Source organism: Bufo bufo, chromosome 5 (assembly GCF_905171765.1).
Source record: "Bufo bufo chromosome 5, aBufBuf1.1, whole genome shotgun sequence".
In the NCBI taxonomy this organism is placed as follows: domain Eukaryota; kingdom Metazoa; phylum Chordata; class Amphibia; order Anura; family Bufonidae; genus Bufo; species Bufo bufo.
The window spans coordinates 550113381-550134093 of record NC_053393.1 but is presented as its reverse complement, the minus strand read 5'-3'; positions in this window follow the sequence as shown (position 1 = coordinate 550134093).

Genomic DNA, 20713 nt, shown 5'->3' with positions numbered 1-20713 from the left:
AGGTGAGGGCCTACAGCTGAGCAGACCGTATGAAACATTGGGGGTGAGGGCCTGAAGGTGAGCAAACCCCATAAAACATTGTAGTGAGGGCCTACAGGTGAGCAGACCGTATGAAACATTGGAGTGAGGGCATATATATACTGTATACTGTATGGACCAGGAGGAGGAGGAGTAAACAAGATTCAAACATATACCCTTTTTTGGATGTGAAAAGGGTGCATCTGAATCTTGTGGATTGAGTACATTGTAAGGCCTCATGCACACGACAGTTGTTTTTCTCGGCCTACGTTCCATTTTTTTTGCGGATAGGATGGGGACTCATTCATTTTAATGGGTCAGCAAAAAAATGCTGATCGTTCATCCGTTTGTGTTCCGTGTCCGTTGTCCGTGTTTCCCTTCAGCAAAAAAAAATAGTGCATGTCCTACTTTTTTCACATTTGCAGACAAGGATAGGCATTTATTACAAGGGATCTGTGGAAAAAAACGGATTCTCCCCAAAAAACTGATGCCGCATCAGTTTTTTTTGACAGACGCACAACAAGTCTTGTGCATGAGGCCTAAAGCATACATTTAAATTGCGTGTTTGTTCCTCATTAGCTCAGCGTTCCTCTAGTGGAGTGGAGAAGTCAGGGGCAATTCAGGCCTTGTTCATTATTATCTGAGTAAACCTGTCAGCATTGCCAGTGGACAAGCGGATACGCTTATCTGTTATTATGCCCCCAGCAGCACTAAATACCCGCTCAGACAAAACGCTGGCGGCAGGGCAGGCCAACATCTCCAAGGCGTAGAGCGCACGTTTGTGCCACGTGTCCAGCTTGGACACCCAGTAGTTGTAAGGCACTGAGGGATCATTTAGGACGCTGACACGGTCTGCTATGTATTCCTTCACTATTTTCCAAAACGTTTCCCTCCTTGTACCACTAGGCTGCGCTTCAGGATGAGTGTGCTGGCGGGTGTCATGAAAGTGTCCCATGCCTTGGAGAGTGTTGCGTCACATGACCCCACCAGCGCCCTATTTAAACAGGCAATCTGCTGGCCACAGATTGCCTGTTATTGAGGTCCTTCCTGCGATTACTTACCTGGTTTGTTTGTCTCCTGCTCGTGGTAGACTTCCGTCCGTCTCATCACTTGGTCTTGGCGTTCCCTCCTGGTTCTGACTTCGGCTTCCTCCTGACGATCCTCTGCTTGCTCCTCTGGTACCTTGCTGCTCTCCAGGTTCTGACTCGGCTCGTTTGACTGCTCTGCTGTATGTTTGTCCCTCTTCCCTGCACTTATCCTAGTTGAGGGTTTGTCGACCAGTTGTCCCTTGTCACTAGGACTTGCGAGGCAAGTAGGCAGGGACAGGGGTGCGGGTTGAGCTCCATTATACAAGACGTACACGCCTCTGTCATGGGTGATGGAATGGGATTGTCAGCTCCCTTCTCATTATTACAGCCTAGTCCTTTAATGGGACAACTGCTGCTGGTATATGCAGTGAATCTGGAAAGTCTTCAGACCCTTACAGTTTTTCCACATTTTGTTCTCTCGCTCCTGGTGCTATAAGTTTCCCCATCGTTCTGCCTTTAGTCCCCCATAATGAGAAAGTGAGAACAGAATTTTAGACATTTTTGCAAATTTATTAAAAATAAAAAAATTGTATTTATCCTGGACATAAGTATTCAGCCCCTCTGCTATGACACTTGACATTCAGATCTGGGGCCTCCAGTTTCTCTGAGATGTTCTACACCTTGATTGGAGTAATTTGTGGTAAATCCAGTGGATCAGACATGATTTTGACAGACACAGTTCTGTCTATATAAGATCTCACAGCTGACGATGCATCAGAGCAAAAACCAAGCCAAGAGGGAAAAAAATGCCTGTAGAGCTCAGAGACAGGATTGCGTAGAGGGACAGATCTGGAGAAGGGGACAACAACATTTCTGCTGCACTGAAAGTTCCCAAGAGCACAGTGGTCTCCATAATTCTTACATGGAAGAAGAACAAACAGGACTAAGTAACTGGGGGAGAAGGACCCTGGTAAGAGAGGTGACTAAGAACCCAATGGTCACATTGGCTGAGCTCCACAGATCTTGTATGCAGATGGGAGAAACTTCCAGAAGGTCGACCATCAGTGCAGCCTTCACCAATCTGGGCTTTATGGCAGAGCGGCCAGAAAGAAGCCTCTCCTTAATAAAATGCCATGAACGCTGCCTAGAGTTTGTAGAAAAGCCCCTGAAGGACTCTCAGACTGTGAGAAACAAGATTCTCTGCTCTCATGGAACTTTCTGGTCTCAGTTCTAAGCGTCATGTCTGGAGGAAACCAGGCGCCGCTCATCACCTGCCCAATACCATCCCTACAGTGAAGCATGGGGGTTAAAGCATCATGTCTGGAAAATACCAGGCGCCGCTCATCACCTGCCCAATACCATCCCTATAGTGAAGCATGGGGGTAGCAGCATCACTGGGGGTAGAGCAGGGAGACTGGTCATGGTGGATGGAAAGCTAAATGGAGCAAAGTACAGAGATATTATTAATGAGAACCTGATCCAGAGCTCTGGACGTTAGACTGGGCCGAAGGTTCACCTTCCAACAAGACCGTGACCCTAAGCACACAGCCAAGACAACACAGGAGCGGCTTAGGGACAACTCTGGGAATGTCCTTGACACGTCCATCTCTGGAGAGACCTGAAAATGGCTGTCTACCGACGGCCCCCATCCAACCTGACAGAGCTGGAGAGGCTGTGCAGAGAAGAACGTCCGAAAATTCCCAAATCCAGGAGTAAACCTTGTGGCATCATCTCCAAGAAGACTGCGAAAAGGGGCTTCAGCTAAGTCCCAAGTAAAGGAGCTGAAGACTTATGTCCCGAGTAAAGGGGCTAAAGATTTATGTCCCGAGTAAAGGGGCTGAAGACTTGTGTCCCGAGTAAAGGGGCTAAATACTTTCTCACTTTCTCATTATGGGGACTGAGGGCAGAACGATAGGGGAACTGATAGCACAAGGAGCCAGATAACAAAATGTGAGGAAAGTGAAAAGATCTGAAGACTTTTCGAATGCAATGTTGTTACATATGCTCTTTGGGCCCTATGCCTAGGGGCCCCACATGCACATCTGGCCTATAAATCTTTTGGTAATAGATAACCATAGTAGGATATTGCATGCAGAAGAGATAACGTGCCAGTCAAACTACTCCAAAAGGAAGAGCGGTGTATCTGTAGACAGCTGTTTCAGGATCCTGCCCCACCCCCTGAGCAATATCTAGGGCTCCCCTTTAAGTATGTATCAGGGAACATAGGCAAATGGACTGGTGCCAGAGTGGATACGCCCACTGCAGAATAGCCGCTAGGCCAAAACATGGCAATACAGTTGAATAGTGCGGCGGGGCACAGGAGCAAATGGTTCCCAGTCCCACCATAAATTACTTTCATAGTCCACAGAAAACTAGGCCCGAAGCCTATGAGGTGGCTCAGGCAGTCACAAAGCAATGACATTATCATTGCCACCGCCTGCAACGAGACACGAGCAACTCAGGTCGCAGGTCGGAAGAGGCGTGCAGGAACATGGAGCAGGACTTTCTTTCTGTCACTTCAAGGGAACATATTATTGGGGGGGAAGAAGTCGGCACTGTAGGGGACTTTATAAGTACTGGGTCAAAACAGGGGGTATTGAGAACCTGCATGTGATAAAGATAATGCCAGCATAAGTGCGGACTGCAAACTGCAACAGCGAGCAGTTACTAGTGAGGATCGCAAAAAAACAAAACCAGGAATATACCGAACATCCATGCCCAATACATCTAATACTGCCTGAGGCAGTGCAGCGGAGCTGACAGACCCTGGGACTGGTAAGAAGCTACTGGTGGATACTCGGACACTCTGCTTCAAAACAGGTAAGGAATTTGTTAGACAGATTTTTGCTATTGTCTGATTGCAAATGAGCATAGGGTGATTAAGGTGTTAAATTTGTTGGGGGAGGAGCTTTTGTGGGAGTGTGTATATATATATATAGCAACATAGTATTAGCTTGCCTAATTATAGCTTGCTGCATTCTCAAAGTGCAGCATTACTAAGTGCATCTGAGATATTCAGGAGATACTCAGGAGGTAATCTGGAGGTGGATACAAACTAAAAAAGTAAGATTTGCTTGTTTAAAATCTTTCCCCTCTTTGCAATGGCAGGCCTGGTTCTGTGCAGGAATTTTTGTGCTTTTATTTCAGGTTCCACTTTTCAGAGGTTTGGATACTGTCTGATCTGTAGACAGCTCTCCATAATGCAGCAGGAAATTGCATTTTTGAAATCCGAGATTTGTAAATTAACTGTTAAACAAACTCAGGCTGGGAATGTTGCAATGCCACTGCCACAGAGGCCCCCTAGAAATGGAAGATGGGTTACTGCAGGTTCTGGTAGACTTAGAGTTGTTAATAGAAGACATGTCCCACGGTCTGTGGCTCTCCATAATTCATTTGCAGCACTTTCAGAGCGCAAGAGCAACATGGATGATAGCTCAAGCACAGTGGGTGAGAAACAATCATCTCCCATGCCTAAAGTATGCAAGACTGCAGCCAAAGACAAAAAGGAGAAGGTGAGGAATGATAGTAAGCAGCTGTTGGTGGGCGATTCCATCATAAGAGGTGTGAAGTTTGAGGAAAATGGTTTTATGAGATGTCTCCCTGGTGCTACCGCTAGCAGGGATAGACGACACATCCTTAATATTGTTAGGCAAGCAAAGCAGGAAAGGGAGGTGGATGTTATTGTCCATCTTGGGACAAATGATCTGGCTTGCAATGAGGTTTCAAAGGTGAAAGAAGCTATTCATACACTTGGTAATGATATACGGGAGGTTGCATCGACTGTTTCATTCTCTGCAGTTTTGCTTGTGCATAACCTTCAGCATGACAGGAAGATGCGCATTAAGGAATCCAATATATGGCTTGGTAAATGGTGTCTGAACCAAGGGTTTGGCTTTGTGTCTCATGTTAGCTACATCCTGTTAAGTGTATTTGCATTGTCATCCTGTGTAATTTAACATCACATTCTCACAAATGTGCATTTTCTAAGCCTGTTACATGTATTTGCTGTAATTTCTATGTACACCAGCAGGTGGCAGCAATGTGTCAGCAGGACCTTAGTTCAGTTTAGCATATCTAGACTGGAATAGTTTATTCCAGTTTAGCTCCCCCCCTCTTTGAGGAGGTGTGGAATGTTCCCACGTCCTGCCTCATGGGGAGGAAAGGAAGTTACAGTTAGTGTGCCAGCTACCCCTGCTAGGGGAAGGCTGTGCTGGTAGGAGCTCCCAGTTCTAGGGATCCCAACCCAGGATCGAGTCTCGGCTGAGACCAAAGATCACCCTTCCCAGTCTGAGCCTTCAGCCTCAACTGGTTGACAAGCAAGCAGCACCTCCAGAACTCCAGGACGAACCATTCCCTGTGAGCAGAACTGTGAGCACTATCCAGAGACCAGGAGAAGCCAAATTCCTCCTCAGCTAGTCAGTCCCACACACAGCAGAAGATAGATTCCTGCCATATTCTCCAGGCACATGCTAGATGCAGAAGAGATATTGATCCCTGCCATACATTGCCAAAACCTGCTGGGACCTAAACGACTAATGCTGTATCTCATATGGATTCAAGCTGCCTCCAGTAAAGACAAGTTGAACATTATTACAAGTCTGGATCTCATTCATTGCTACTAAAACCCTCAATTACTCTAACTAGCAACACTCAATTTATTGCAAGTGAGCCAGGATCCAGGAGTCCAGCCGTACCCAGGTAGGAGACACCATTGACACTATTGCTACTACTACACAGAGACATTACCCCACTCTGGCATTCCTAACCTGGTACGTGAGTTGCAACACCTTAAAGGGGCCCTGAGACTGTACCCTGCGCACGCTGCAATTGGTGTCACGAACAAAAACTCTTAACCATCATTTACACCTGACCCAGTCAGTACATATTATTGCGCCAGTGTGCATTAGTCCAATCCGGCTTACTGCATAAAATGGCGTCACTGGAACAGGATCGGATCGAATTGTGTGCCTATCCCTGACAACAGAACCGGATCCAATTGTGTGTTTAACCGGATCACAGTACTGCAAGTTCTGAGAATTGTACAAAACCCTGAAAATGGACTTTATTGCCTTGTTGCTGTGTCAGAAAGCGCTAAACGTGCGCTCCAGCAGTGCAAGGGTTAATTCGCCATACTCGTAAAATGCCGCTGCTTCTTCATGCCCAGAAGCAGGAAAAGTCAAGAGCGCGAAATTGCCGAATACGCCCCCCAGAAGCGGGAAAAGACAAGAACGCCCTCTCAAGAGTGCGAAGATGCCGAATACGCCCCCCTAGACACGGGAAAACTAAAGACTGCCCACCACGAACTTTACATTGTGAGCCAAAAGAGTGCAGACTCCTCCCTCTGGGCTCCACCCTTACCTCCTGCACTCTTCATGACAGAGGAAGCAAGGAAGATGGCGCTCCCTCTACCAAAATGGGACCAGATGGCAATACAGGGAGAACTCGTCTACGAGCCCACTGTGCCTGAAATCCGAGTTTCCCAGCTCGTGAGGAGAGATGGCCCCTGCGCATCTAAAGCGCCTCCAGAGCCAGCGCCTGCTGCAAGCAAAGACGGGACAGCCGCCGCTGACTTACCCGAGAAGGCCGCTGTTACTGCTCCAGTCCCCGGGGAAGAAGACAGGACTCCAGTCAAGTCCTCGGAGGCTGTGGATCCCTCCGCTTCTATGACTGTCAGCACGGAAGGCGAGACATCACACAAGATGGCTGCCGACGCTGAATCTATCCCCGCGGAGGAAGCCGTTGCTGTTGCTGCCCAGGCGTCTGACCAGCCTGCACCGCGGACCGAGATTGAACCCCGCGACAACTACCAGGAGGCACCGGAACCGGCCTCCCGGCCGCGACATCAGGTAGGAGCAGCGGCGCTCCCTGAGGCCCAGGCCCGGTCCGCATCTGCCCCTGCACCGCTTCCCGCGGGTCCCAATACTGCCAACAGGCCTAGGCCTGCTCCGCTAAGGACACCTACTGGTGCGGCGGAGGCGGCTGGTGTTTCCACTCCGCCGCCCAGTTCTACCACTTCTAAACCGGGATGCCTCAACCCCGATGTCCCTTGGGAAATAACCGCTTATGCCCAGACGGTGTGGGAGTATAAGTCCGCCATCGAGGAATGGGTAAAGCAAGTGGTAGACGACCCCCAGCCAGGAGATCCTAAACTCACCAGGCGCACCGGGACTGTGCTCTGGTTTTCTGTTGAAAGGGGAGTTGGATTTCTGCAGGATAGCCGCTCCGGGTCGGAGATCTTTGTGGGCCGCCGCTCAGTGAAGCGCCATTATCTGCCGCAGACCCGTCACAACCTGTACGCGGGGGATCAGGTGGAATATACCCCCATGCGTTCAGTACAGGGTCCCTTTGCTGTCAGTGTGACCATACTGGATAAACAGTTAACCCCTGCAGTCACCCTGGAGACCTGGCAGGAAGACCCAGGCTCTGCAGGGAGGGTCAGATCCTTACAAGAGACCCCAGATGGCAGGTTGCGTTTTAGGGAGCAACCCCAGCCAGAACCTGCACCTCTTATACCTGACCTGGCCGAGCCACCAACACTGAGGGTGGGCCAGATAAATAATTCTGTACTTACATTCAACCCCAAGGTGCAGCCCTATGTACTGCCCTGGAAGCAGCCTCAGGCACTCCCTGTGTGTCTACCGGAGCCCCTTCAGCCAGAGGTTTTGAGCCCCTCTGCACCGGCTAGAGCTTCTGGCTTGCAGCAAGTCACGGCTGCATTCTCCAGGCTGTATGCACAGCCAGTACCTACAGCCACCACCAGAGGTCAGTGGCGTACTACAACAGCTGAAACCATGAGCTACCAGAGGCAAGAGCGCCCCCTGATGCGCTTCAGTAGCTCAAGCAGTGAGGAGGACATGGATGCCTTCCTCTAAATAGATCCTCCTACAAAAAAAATAAGGAATTGTTTGGGAGCCACGTCATGGACTATTCCTGACGGGTGAGGACCCGTTGGCATTGTGTGTTTTAACGTTTTTATTCCAGGTTGCCCTAGTTTGTCCTCACCCTAATGGTCATGCATAGTAAGGACTCCCCCCATCAGCAATTAACCCCTCATGTTCAAGTTCATTGTTTTATCCCCTTTCTCAGGTTATTTGATAACCTTGTGGAACTACGGTTCTAAATATGCTGCTTTTAGATATTTTATACCTCCTTGGATTACAATTAACTTTTATCCCTGTGGATTACAATTGACTTTTAGTTTCCAGAGGATTCTACTACTTCAAGCACTTCAAGTCAAAGGACTCAAGTTATTTTTGAGCCTACTCTTGCATTAATAAATTTGCACTACTTTTATTATAAAATGTTTTATTGCAACATAAAAGCTTGCACCCAAACAAAGGACTCAAACGTGATACCTGAGCTCTTTGTGATGTCCTTTGTGATATAATACTTTTGCACTAATTACCAGTTTACATTTTATGCAACGTTCAAGATAACATGCCCATTGTGTGTATTCTTTTTTAGGTGCCGCAATGTGAATTTATGCACTATTTGTGACAATTGCACTTACCATTGCACTTAACCAAAAATGTAGCAACTTACTCAAGTATGCCTTATTTGACAGCTCTTGTTCTCTCCTTCCTTTATACGGACTGCCTTCACTAATGGCCTACACCCTGTGAAATATACCCATAGGTACCCAGGGTAGGACCAAGTGGTAAGTCCTGGCAGGTCCAGTAACTACACGGGTAACCCTGCTGCTTCGGGAATCGTTAGAAGTCATAGACTGCTCCTTCCCGCTTGTTTCATGTTCAGGATTGTTCCCATCCTGAGGTGTCTTATTTCCAGGAAATCCATGGGATTATACTTCCCTCCTCCTGTGAAATTGCCAGAAGTATGCGGAGACGATAAATACCTCCCCTTCTGGGCCTTTGCCTAAGGTATGGTACCTCAAGCCTTAGAGCCATAATTTAGCTACCCCTTAGTCACCATAGTGATCGTGCTTTAAGCCAAATTTATCAGGCTTTGGTGCAGGGAAGGGAATACAGGATAAAGCCACCCATTCATTTGCGGGCATTTCATTACATAATGGTGGGACTACAAGACACCCCCATGCTTTCTTTGATGTTTAAAGCATCCAGAACATATAAAGTCAGTCAGTAAGGATTTCCTTAGTGCAGTATTTAGGTTACCTGGTTATACCAAGAGAAGGAAACTGTGTGTTGGACACCTTACTCTAGCGGGCAGGAACCTGGGAAAAGCCGTTTCATGTTTTGTCTTTGTATGTCTTTATGTGTAATTCACGCAGCACTTTGTATTTATTGGGTACCCAGAGCTGGTTCCTCTCCCTCCTAAGCATAAGCCGAGGGCGGCTTAACTCAAAGTAAAGGGGAATGTAACATCCCAGAGTTAAGTTACTAAACTCTTTTACCCCGCTACATCCTGTTAAGTGTATTTGCATTGCCATCCTGTGTAATTTAACATCACATTCTCACAAATGTGCATTTTCTAAGCCTGCCAGATGTATTTGCTGTAATTTCCATGTACGCCAGCAGGTGGCAGCAATGTGTCAGCAGGACCTTAGTTCAGTTTAGCATATCTAGACTGGAATAGTTTATTCCAGTTTAGCTCCCCCCTCTTTGAGGAGGTGTGGAATGTTCCCACGTCCTGCCTCATGGGGAGGAAAGGATGTTACAGTTAGTGTGCCAGCTACCCCTGCTAGGGGAAGGCTGTGCTGGTAGGAGCTCCCAGTTCTAGGGATCCCAACCCAGGATCGAGTCTCGGCTGAGACCAAAGATCACCCTTCCTAGTCTGAGCCCTTCAGCCTCAACTGGTTGACAAGCAAGCAGCACCTCCAGAACTCCAGGACGAACCATTCCCTGTAAGCAGAACTGTGAGTAACTATCCAGAGACCAGGAGAAGCCAAATTCCTCCTCAGCTAGTCAGTCCCCAACACAGCAGAAGATAGACAGAGCAGAAGACAGATTCCTGCCATATTCTCCAGGCACATGCTAGATGCAGAAGAGATATTGATCCCTGCCATACATCGCCAATACCTGCTGGGACCTAAACGACTAATGCTGTATCTCATATGGATTCAAGCTGCCTCCAGTAAAGACAAGTTGAACATTATTACAAGTCTGGATCTCATTCATTGCTACTAAAACCCTCAATTACTCTAACTAGCAACACTCAATTTATTGCAAGTGAGCCAGGATCCAGGAGTCCAGCCGTACCCAGGTAGGAGACACCGTTGACACTATACCTACTACTACACAGAGACATTACCCCACTCTGGCATTCCTAACCTGGTACGTGAGTTGCAACACCTTAAAGGGTCCTGAGACTGTACCCTGCGCACGCTGCAATTGGTGTCACGAACAAAAACTCTTAACCATCATTTACACCTGACCCAGTCAGTGCATATTATTGCGCCAGTGTGCATTAGTCCAATCCGGCTTACTGCAAACTGTACAAGAAAGATGGTTTGCATCTTTCTCTCAAGGGAACAAATGTCCTCAGTGAACAGTTCCAAGTATTTGCTAAGGAGCATTTAAACTAAGAAAGCAGTCCGACTGCCCCCGAAACAATGCCAGAAGATGCCAGTAGCACATAGGTTAAGAAATGACACGCTCAGAGTCTTGTCTACAAATGCTCGCAGTTTAGGGAAAAAGATCAATGAACTTGAGTCTATAATGGCATCTGAGATTATACCGTATTTTTCGCCCTATAAGACGCACCGGCCCATAAGACGCACCTAGGTTTTTGGGGAGGAAAATAAGAAAAAAAAATTTTTTAACCAAAAGGTGTGCTTTTGGTGGGTTTGGAACTAATGGTGGTCTGTGGATGACGGACACTGTTATGGGGGGGATCTGTGGATGACAGACACTGTTATTCGGGGGATCTGTGGATGACGGACACTGTTATGGGGATCTGTGGATGACGGACACTGTTATGGGGGATCTGTGGATGACGGACACTGTTATGGGGGGATCTGTGGATGACGGACACTGTTATGGGGGGATCTGTGGATGACGGACACTGTTATGGGGGGATCTGTGGATGACGGACACTTATGGGGGGATCTGTGGATGACGGACACTTATGGGGGGATCTGTGGATGACGGACACTTATGGGGGGATCTGTGGATGACGGACACTTATGGGGGGATCTGTGGATGACGGACACTTATGGGGGGATCTGTGGATGACGGACACTTATGGGGGGATCTGTGGATGACGGACACTTATGGGGGGATCTGTGGATGACGGACACTGTTACAGGGGGGATCTGTGGCTGGCACTGTTACAGGGGGGATCTGTGGATGGCACTGTTATATGTGTGCCATCCACAGACCCCCCCACCCCATAACAGTGCCATCCACAGACCCCCACCCCTTAACTGTGCCATCCACAGATTCCGTGTGCCCCCCCGCCGCCGCCGCCCCCCCAGTATACAAATATAAAATGTATTATTGAATTAAAAGTTATTAAACATGCCCCCTCACTCCTAATAGTACCGTATATCCTAATTGCTTCTGTATAATGCCGGCAGGCGGCCGGCGCGTCACTCACTGACGTCACTTGCCTGCTTCATTCATAAAGGAGGCGGCGCAGGCACGTGACATCAGGGAGTTACGCTGCCGCCCGCCCGGCCTGCCTGCCGGAATTATACAGAAGCAATTACGATATACAGTACTATTAGGAGTGAGGGGGCATGTTTAATAACTTTTAATTCAATAATACATTTTATATTAGAATACCGGAGCGGTGGGGTGGGGCTATAGTACAGTGACCGCACCGCCCCGCCGCTATTGCCGGCCCCCAGCTCCTCCTCCCAGTCCCTCCCCCGGCCCCCGCTCCGTAGATCGCATCCAGCGATGTTAAACTGTCAGCATTCGCCCCATAAGACGCAGGGGCATTTTCCTCCTATTTTTGGGGAGGAAAAGGTGCGTCTTATGGGGCGAAAAATACGGTAGATTTAGTGGCTATTACTGAGACATGGTTCAATGGGAGTAATGACTGGGATATAACAATACCAGGGTTCTCTCTATATAGGAAAGACAGAGAAGGCAAGAAAGGGGGAGGGGTGGCCCTGTATGTGAAAGATAGCATAAAATCTAATTTAATACAAGTTAGCGAGAACAATTTAGAGTCAGTTTGGGTTACCTTGCAGCTTGATAATCATAAGGTAACTCGTGTAGGTGTGATATATAGACCACCTAGCCAAGTCAAAGAATTAGATGATCTACTAGTTGAAGAAATAGCTAAAATGACATTGAAAGGGGAAGTTATCATTATGGGAGACTTTAATCTTCCTGATGTAAACTGGAAAACCAAAATAGCTAGTTCTGCCAGGAGTACAGATATTCTAAATTCCCTACTGGGATTATCTCTACAGCAAGTAGTGGAGGAGCCAACCCGGAAGGAGGCCATTTTAGATTTAGTATTTACAAATGGGAATTGGGTATCTGATATTACTGTAGGGGAAAGCTTGGGATCTAGTGATCACCAGTCAGTGTGGTTTACTATAAGTACAGTGACTGAGTCACACCACACAAAAACGAAAGTTTTCGATTTTAGAAAAACGGACTTTTCTAAAATTAGATTAGTGTCATACGAGTCCCTATCCGATTGGAACAGTTTCAATGGAGTCCAGGAGAAATGGGACTACTTAAAAGTGGCATTATTAAAAGGCAACAGAAAATTGCATTAGGCCTCATGCACACGACCGTTGTTGTGTTCCGTTCCGCAAAATGGGGTTCCGTGTTCCGTGATCCATTTCCATTTTTGTGTGTGTTCCTTTATTTTTGGAGGACCACCAGACATAAAGGAATGTAAAAAAAAGTCTAAGACAGGTTTGCCATGCAAATGATAGGAATAAAACAGACGCGCGGACGCGGATGACAATCTTGTGTGCCTCTGCGTTTTTTAGCGGTCCCATTGACTTGAATGGGTCCGTGAACCGTTTTCCGCGGAAATAATAGGACAGGTTATTTTTTTTGATGGACTGGAACCACGGATTACGGACGTGGATGGCAAACGGTGCACTATCCGCATTTTCAACGGCTCCATAGAAATGAATGGGTCCGCACCTGAAACGCTAAAATCGGCGGAACGGACGCGGAAGCAAACAACGGTCGTGTGCATGAGGCCTTAGGCTTGTCAGTGAAAGCAAAAAAAAGGAAGATACCACTGTGGTACTCAGCAGAAGTGGCCAAAATCATTAAAAACAAAAAGATAGCATTTAGTAATTATAAAAATAAAAACAAAACGAGGATGACAGGCAAATTTATAATATTAGGCAGAGAGAGGCCAAACAAGTTATAAGAGCTTCTAAAGCACAGGCAGAAGAGAAATTAGCTCAGTCAGGGAAAAAAGGCGATAAGACATTCTTCAGATACATAAATGAAAAAAGGAAACTAAAACAAGGAATTACCAAATTAAAAACAAAAGAAGGAAGGTATATGGAAGAAGATAAAGAACTAGCTGACTGCCTCAATGAATACTTCTGTTCAGTTTTTACAAAGGAAAATGAAGGAAAGGGACCTCAGTTAGGAAAGAAGACTAATGAATCTTTTGATGCATGTGTCTTTACAGAGGAAGAGGTTCTAAGTCAGCTGTCTAAAATTAACACAGATAAGTCACAGGGGCCTGATGGGATACACCTAAAGCTATTAAAAGAGCTCAGCGGTGAACTAGCAAAACCATTAACAGATTTATTTAACCAATCGCTGGCAACAGGAGTCGTCCCAGAAGATTGGAAACTAGAAAATGTTGTGCCCATTCACAAGAAAGGTAGTAGGGAGGAATCGGGCAACTATAGGCCAGTAAGCCTGACATCAATAGTGGGGAAATTAATGGAAACCATTCTTAACCTTCTGCCGTCTTTCTAACACCGAAAGGCGTGATTGCGGCGGCTCTCCCAGGTCACACTAACGCCGATCGGCGTCATCTCGCGTGAGCCAAGGTTTCCTGTGAACGCTCGCGCACAGAAGCGCGCGTTCACAGGATCGGAAGTTAAACGAGTTCATCTACAGCCTGCCAGCGGCGATCATTCGCTGGCAGGCTGTAGATGCGATTTTTTTTTAACCCCAAAAAGGTATATTAGACGCTGTTTTGTTAACAGTGTCTAATATACCTGCTACCTGGTCCTCTGGTGGTCCCTTTACTTGGATCGACCACCAGAGGACACAGGCAGCTCTGTAAGTAGCACCAATCACCACACTACACTTCACCCCCCCCTGTCACTTATTAACCCCTGATCACCCCATATAGACTCCCTGATCACCCCCCTGTCATTGATCACCCCCCTGTAAATCTCCATTCAGACGTCTGTATGTGTTTTGCGCATCCGCGGATCCACCGATCCGCGAATCCACGGATCCGCAAAACACATACGGACGTCTGAATGGAGCCTTACAGGGGGGTGATTAATGACAGGGGGGTGATCACCCCATATAGACTCCCTGATCACCCCCCTGTCATTGATCACCCCCCTGTAAGGCTCCATTCAGACGTCCGTATGTGTTTTGCAAAACACGGACACCGCGGAGCCGCAAACCACAGACACCGGCAATGTGCTTTCCGCATTTTGCGGATCCGCACATTGCCAGAACTATATAGAAAATGCCTTTTCTTGTCCGCAATTGCGGACAAGAATAGGACATGTTCTATAGGCTCTACAAAAAACGCAGTGTTCGCCCAATCAGTCCTGATCTTGTGCGCACACTTGCGTTCAGTCCGCCCCACCGCAGTGACAGAAATAAAAAAAAATTCTGATCACTGCAAAAACACCGTAAAATCGCAGCGGCGCTATAAAGATCACTCTTGAGGGGCATGGCGAGTTCATAGAAGATTTTTTTTTTTTTGGCACAAGTTAGCGGAAATAGATTTTTTTTTTGTTATTTTGTTTTTTCTTACAAAGTCTCATATTCCACTAACTTGTGACAAAAAATACAATCTCACATGAACTCACCATACCCCTCACGGAATCCAAATGTGTAAAAAATTTTTGACATTTGGATCCCAGACTTCTTCTCACGCTTTAGGTTCCCTAAAATGCCAGGGCAGTATAAATACCCCACATGTGACCCCATTTTGGAAAGAAGACACCCCAAGGTATTTCGTGAGGGGCATGGCGAGTTCATGTAAAATTTTATTTTTTGTCACAAGTTAGTGGAATATGAGACTTTGTAAGAGAAAAAAAAAAACATTTTCCGCTAACTTGTGCCAAAAACAAAATATTCTAGGAACTCACCATGCCCCTCACGGAATACCTTGGGGTGTCTTCTTTCCAAAATGGGGTCACTTGTGGGGTATTTATACTGCCCTGGCATTTTAAGGACCCTAAAGCGTGAGAAGAAGTCTGGAATCCAAATGTCTAAAAATGCCCTCCTAAAAGGTACTCATTGGAATTTGGGCCCCTTTGCGCACCTAGGCTGCAAAAAAGTGTCACACATGTGGTATCGCCGTACTCAGGAGAAGTAGGGCAATGTGTTCTGGGGTGTCTTTTTACATATACCCATACTGTGTGTGAGAAATATCTCTGCAAAATGACAACTTTGTATAAAAAAAATGGGAAAAGTTGACTTTTACAGAGATAGTTCTCTCACCCAGCATGGGTATATGTAAAAATACACCCCAAAACACATTGCCCTACTTCTTCTGAGTACGGCGATACCACATGTGTGATACTTTTTTGCAGCCTAGGTGCGCAAAGGGGCCCAAATTTTAAAGAGTATCTTTAGGATTTCACAGGACATTTTTTACGCATTTGGATTCCACATTACTTCTCACGCTTTAGGGCCCCTAAAATGCCAGGGCAGTATAAATACCCCACAAGTGACCCCATTTTGAAAAGAAGACACCCCAAGGTATTTCATGAGGGGCATGGCGAGTTCATGTAAAATTTTATTTTTTGTCACAAGTTAGTGGAATATGAGACTTTGTAAGAAAAAAAAATTAAAATAAATAAATAAATCATTTTCCGCTAACTTGTGCCAAAAAAATAATAATTCTATGAACTCGCCATGCCCCTCACGGAATACCTTGGGGTGTCTTCTTTCCAAAATGGGGTCACTTGTGGGTTATTTATACTGCCCTGGCATTTTAGGGGACCTAAAGCGTGAGAAGTAATTTGGAATCCAAATGCGTAAAAAATGCCCTGTGAAATCCTAAAGGTGCTCTTTAGAATTTGGGCCCCTTTGCGCACCTAGGCTGCAAAAAAGTGTCACACATGTGGTATCGCCGTACTCAGGAGAGGTTGGGCAATGTGTTTTGGGGTGTCTTTTTACATATACCCATGCTGGGTGAGAGAAATATCTCTGTAAAATGACAACATTGTATAAAAAAAATTGGAAAAATTGACTTTTACTGAGATATTTCTCTCACCCAGCATGGGTATATGTAAAAATACACCCCAAAACACATTTCCCTACTTCTCCTGAGTACGGCGATACCACATGTGTGACACTTTTTTGCAGCCTAGGTGCGTAAAGGGGACGAAAATCCAACGAGTACCTTTAGGCTTTACAGGGTTGCTCACAATTTAGCCCCCCCCAAAATGCCAGAACAGTAAACACACCCCACAAATGACCCCATTTCGGAAAGTAGACACCCTAAGGTATTCACTGAGGGGCATAGTGAGTCCGTGGGAGATTTTATTTCTTTTTGCCAGAAGTTAGCAGAAATGGAAACTTTATTATTTTATTTTTTTCCTCAGAAAGTGTCATTTTCTGCTAACTTGTGAAAAAAAATTAAATCATACATGAACTCACCATGCCCCTCTGCGAATACTTTGGGGTGTCTTCTTTCTAAAATGGGGTCATTTGGGGGGTATTTATACTATCCTGGCATTCTAGCACCTCAGGAAACATGACAGGTGCTCAGAAAGTCAGAGCTGCTTCAAAATGCGGAAATTCCCATTTTTGTACCATAGTTTGTAAACGCTATAACCTTTGCGCAAACCAATAAATATACACTTATTGGATTTTTTTTATCAAAGACATGTAGCACAATAAATTCTGAAACAAAGTTGTATAGAAATGTAATTATATTTGAACAATTTAACCAGAGAAAGTAAAAAATACACTTTTTTTTGAGAAAATTGCGGCCTATTTTGATTAATATCGGAAAAACTAAAAATGTCAGCAGCAATCAAATACCACCAAAAGAAAGCTGTATTTGTGAGAAGAAAAGGAGGTAAAATTCATTTGGGTGCCAAGTTGCATGACCGAGCAATAAACTGTTAAAGTTGTGGAGTGCCGATTTGTAAAAAAGGGCCTGGTCACTAGGGGGGTATAAACCTGTGGTCCTTAAGTGGTTAAGGAGAGGATTGTGGAACATCTAAAATCCCATGGAGTGAAAGATGAAAAACAGCATGGGTTTACTTCAGGGAGATCATGTCAAACTAATCTTATTGATTTTTTTGATTGGGTGACTAAAATAATAGATGGAGGAGGTGCAGTAGACATTGCGTATCTGGACTTTAGTAAGGCTTTTAATACTGTCCCACATTGAAGGCTTATCAATAAATTGTGGGTACTATAGAGGGGCCTTCTCACTACTGGGGGTACTATAGAGGGGCCTTCTTACTACTGGGGGCAGTATAGAGGGGCCTTATTACTACTGGGGGTACTATAGAGGGGCCTTCTCACTACTGGGGGTACTATAGAGGGGCCTTCTTACTACTGGGGGCAGTATAGAGGGGCCTTATTACTACTGGGGGTACTATAGAGGGGCCTTCTCACTACTGGGGGTACTATAGAGGGGCCTTCTCACTACTGGGGGTACTATAGAGGGGCCTTCTTACTACTGGGGGTACTATAGAGGGGCCTTCTAACTACTGGGGGTACTATAGAGGGGCCTTCTAACTACTGGGGGTACTATAGAGGGGCCTTCTCACTACTGGGGGTACTATAGAGATGCCTTCTTACTACTGGGGGTACTATAGAGGGGCCTTCTTACTACTGGGGGTACTATAGAGGGGCCTTCTTACTACTGGGGGTACTATAGAGGGGCCTTCTTACTACTGGGGGTACTATAGAGGGGTCTTCTTACTACTGGGGGTACTATAGAGGGGCCTTCTTACTACTGGGGGTACTATAGAGGGGCCTTCTAACTACTGGGGGTACTATAAAGGGGCCTTCTTACTACTGGGGGTACTATAGAGGGGCCTTCTTACTACTGAGGTTACTATAGAGGGGCCTGGGAGTTATTTCTTCAGTATAGTATTTGGGGGCACTGGGAGCACAGCGGGCATATAATTGGGGGTTGCAGCAGGATAACACTGTTGGGGTACTGAGAGGCAGAGGATGATGGAAAAGTTAGGAACCTAAGAAGTCTGTGTGGCAAACTTTGCAGAGACAATACATTGCTGAAAGATGTTGTCATGACAGTCTGGGCCGAATAGAGAAGATGTGAAATGAGAACAATGCCACTGGATGTAATAGGTATGTAGTGCTGCATTCTCCTGTATGTTGTGTAGTGCTGCATTCTCCTGTATGTTGTGTAGTGCTGCATTCTCCTGTATGTTGTGTAGTGCTGCATTCTCCTGTATGTTGTGTAGTGCTGCATTCTCCTGTATGTTGTGTAGTGCTGCATTCTCCTGTATGTTGTGTAGTGCTGCATTCTCCTGTATGTTGTGTAGTGCTGCATTCTCCTGCAGTGGCGTCTCTAGCTTTCAAATTTTGGGGGGGCACACTGGGGGCCAGGACAAAAGTAGGGGGGGCAGCTATAACGATACATTTACACAAGTACGCTTAGAAATGCTGCAATACTTTACCCAATACCTAAAACCGCAACAGGGAAGAAAAGTCCTGCTGTCTGTGGTTTAAAAAAAAATAAAAAATCACTCAGATTTCAACATGTCCTAGCTGCCTGTGGATGACACTTTTATAGGGAGGGGGATCTGTGGATGACACTGCTATGGGGGGGGGGGATCTGTGGATGACACATACCGTATATAGCATCTTATGCTATATGTGTCATCCACAGATCCACCCCATGACAGGGTCATCCCCATTTCCCCCTCTCTATAACAGTGTCATCCACAGATCTCCCTCCCCGCCGATCACAGGAGTGTACATTTGACATTTCTAAACTGTAATCCATATCCTGCAGTAACTAACTTTAAATCCGGATTCAAGAGCCGCTCATCTCTACTAGTACCCTAACCTTACACCACTCGGCTAGCTTCGATAACAGGGCCAGGCTACAGCCTTCAGGTACTGCCTGTTAGTTGTTACCGAGCGAGTGCTGATTTCTGCAGGTCAGAGGATACGGATTACAGTTTAGAAGAAATGTACACTCCTGTGAGCGGTCCAGTGGCGGATCCAGAGCCTGGTCTCGGGAGGGGCACTTCCAGATTATTTTCTGTCCGCCGCCACAGAACAAGGGTGCCTATAGAACAGACTACACAGTGTAGAGGTATACTGTACATTGTGTGGCACATTGTAGAGGTATACTGTATATTGTGTGGCACAGTGTAGCGTTATACTGTATATTGTGTGGCACAGTGTAGCGGTATACTGTATATTGTGGGGCACAGTGTAGAGGTATACTGTATATTGTGTGGCACAGTGTAGAGGTATACTGTATATTGTGTGGCACAGTGTAGCGGTATACTGTATATTGTGTGGCACAGTGTAGAGGTATACTGTATATTGTGTGGCACAGTGTAGAGGTATACTGTATATTGTGGGGCACAGTGTAGAGGTATACTGTATATTGTGTGGCACAGTGTAGAGGTATACTGTATATTGTGTGGCACAGTGTAGCGGTATACTGTATATTGTGTGGCACAGTGTAGAGGTATACTGTATATTGTGTGGCACAGTGTAGAGGTATACTGTATATTGTGTGGCACAGTGTAGCGGTATACTGTATATTGTGTGGCACAGTGTAGAGGTATACTGTATATTGTGTGGCACAGTGTAGAGGTATACTGTATATTGTGTGGCACAGTGTAGAGGTATACTGTATATTGTGTGGCACAGTGTAGCGGTATACTGTATATTGTGTGGCACAGTGTAGCGGTATACTGTATATTGTGTGGCACAGTGTAGAGGTATACTGTATATTGTGTGGCACAGTGTAGCGGTATACTGTATATTGTGTGGCACAGTGTAGCGGTATACTGTACATTGTGTGGCACAGTGTAGCGGTATACTGTACATTGTGTGGCACAGTGTAGCGGTATACTGTACATTGTGGGGCACAGTGTAGAGGTTTACTGTATATTGTGTGGCAGAGTGTAGAGGTATACTGTATAATGTGTGGCACAGTGTAGCGGTATACTGTACATTGTGTGGCACAGTGTAGCGGTATACTGTACATTGTGGGGCACAGTGTAGGCTATATATGTATAACAAACATATTTCACATGAAAACTTACAATTACTTGGCTTGGCCCTTGGGGATCTCGGACGCCACTTCACCACATTGGCCGGGGGCTCGGCGGAGCTGATGATGTGTTTCATCCTAATGAGAAAGATTTCATAATAAGGATTTGGAGAAGGGGCAGAGGGATAGCAGAGCAGAGAGAGGCTGGTGCTGCTACTAGGGGGTCATACCATGGGGGAGTAATAAAGCCCACCATAATGCCCCCCCAGTAGAAATAATTCTCCTTATAATGTAACAGTGCAAAAATACCCCCTTGTAATGCCCCAAGTTGAGCTAATGTCCCCATAATGGGCCAGTGTAAAATACCCCTATATAGTGCCCCC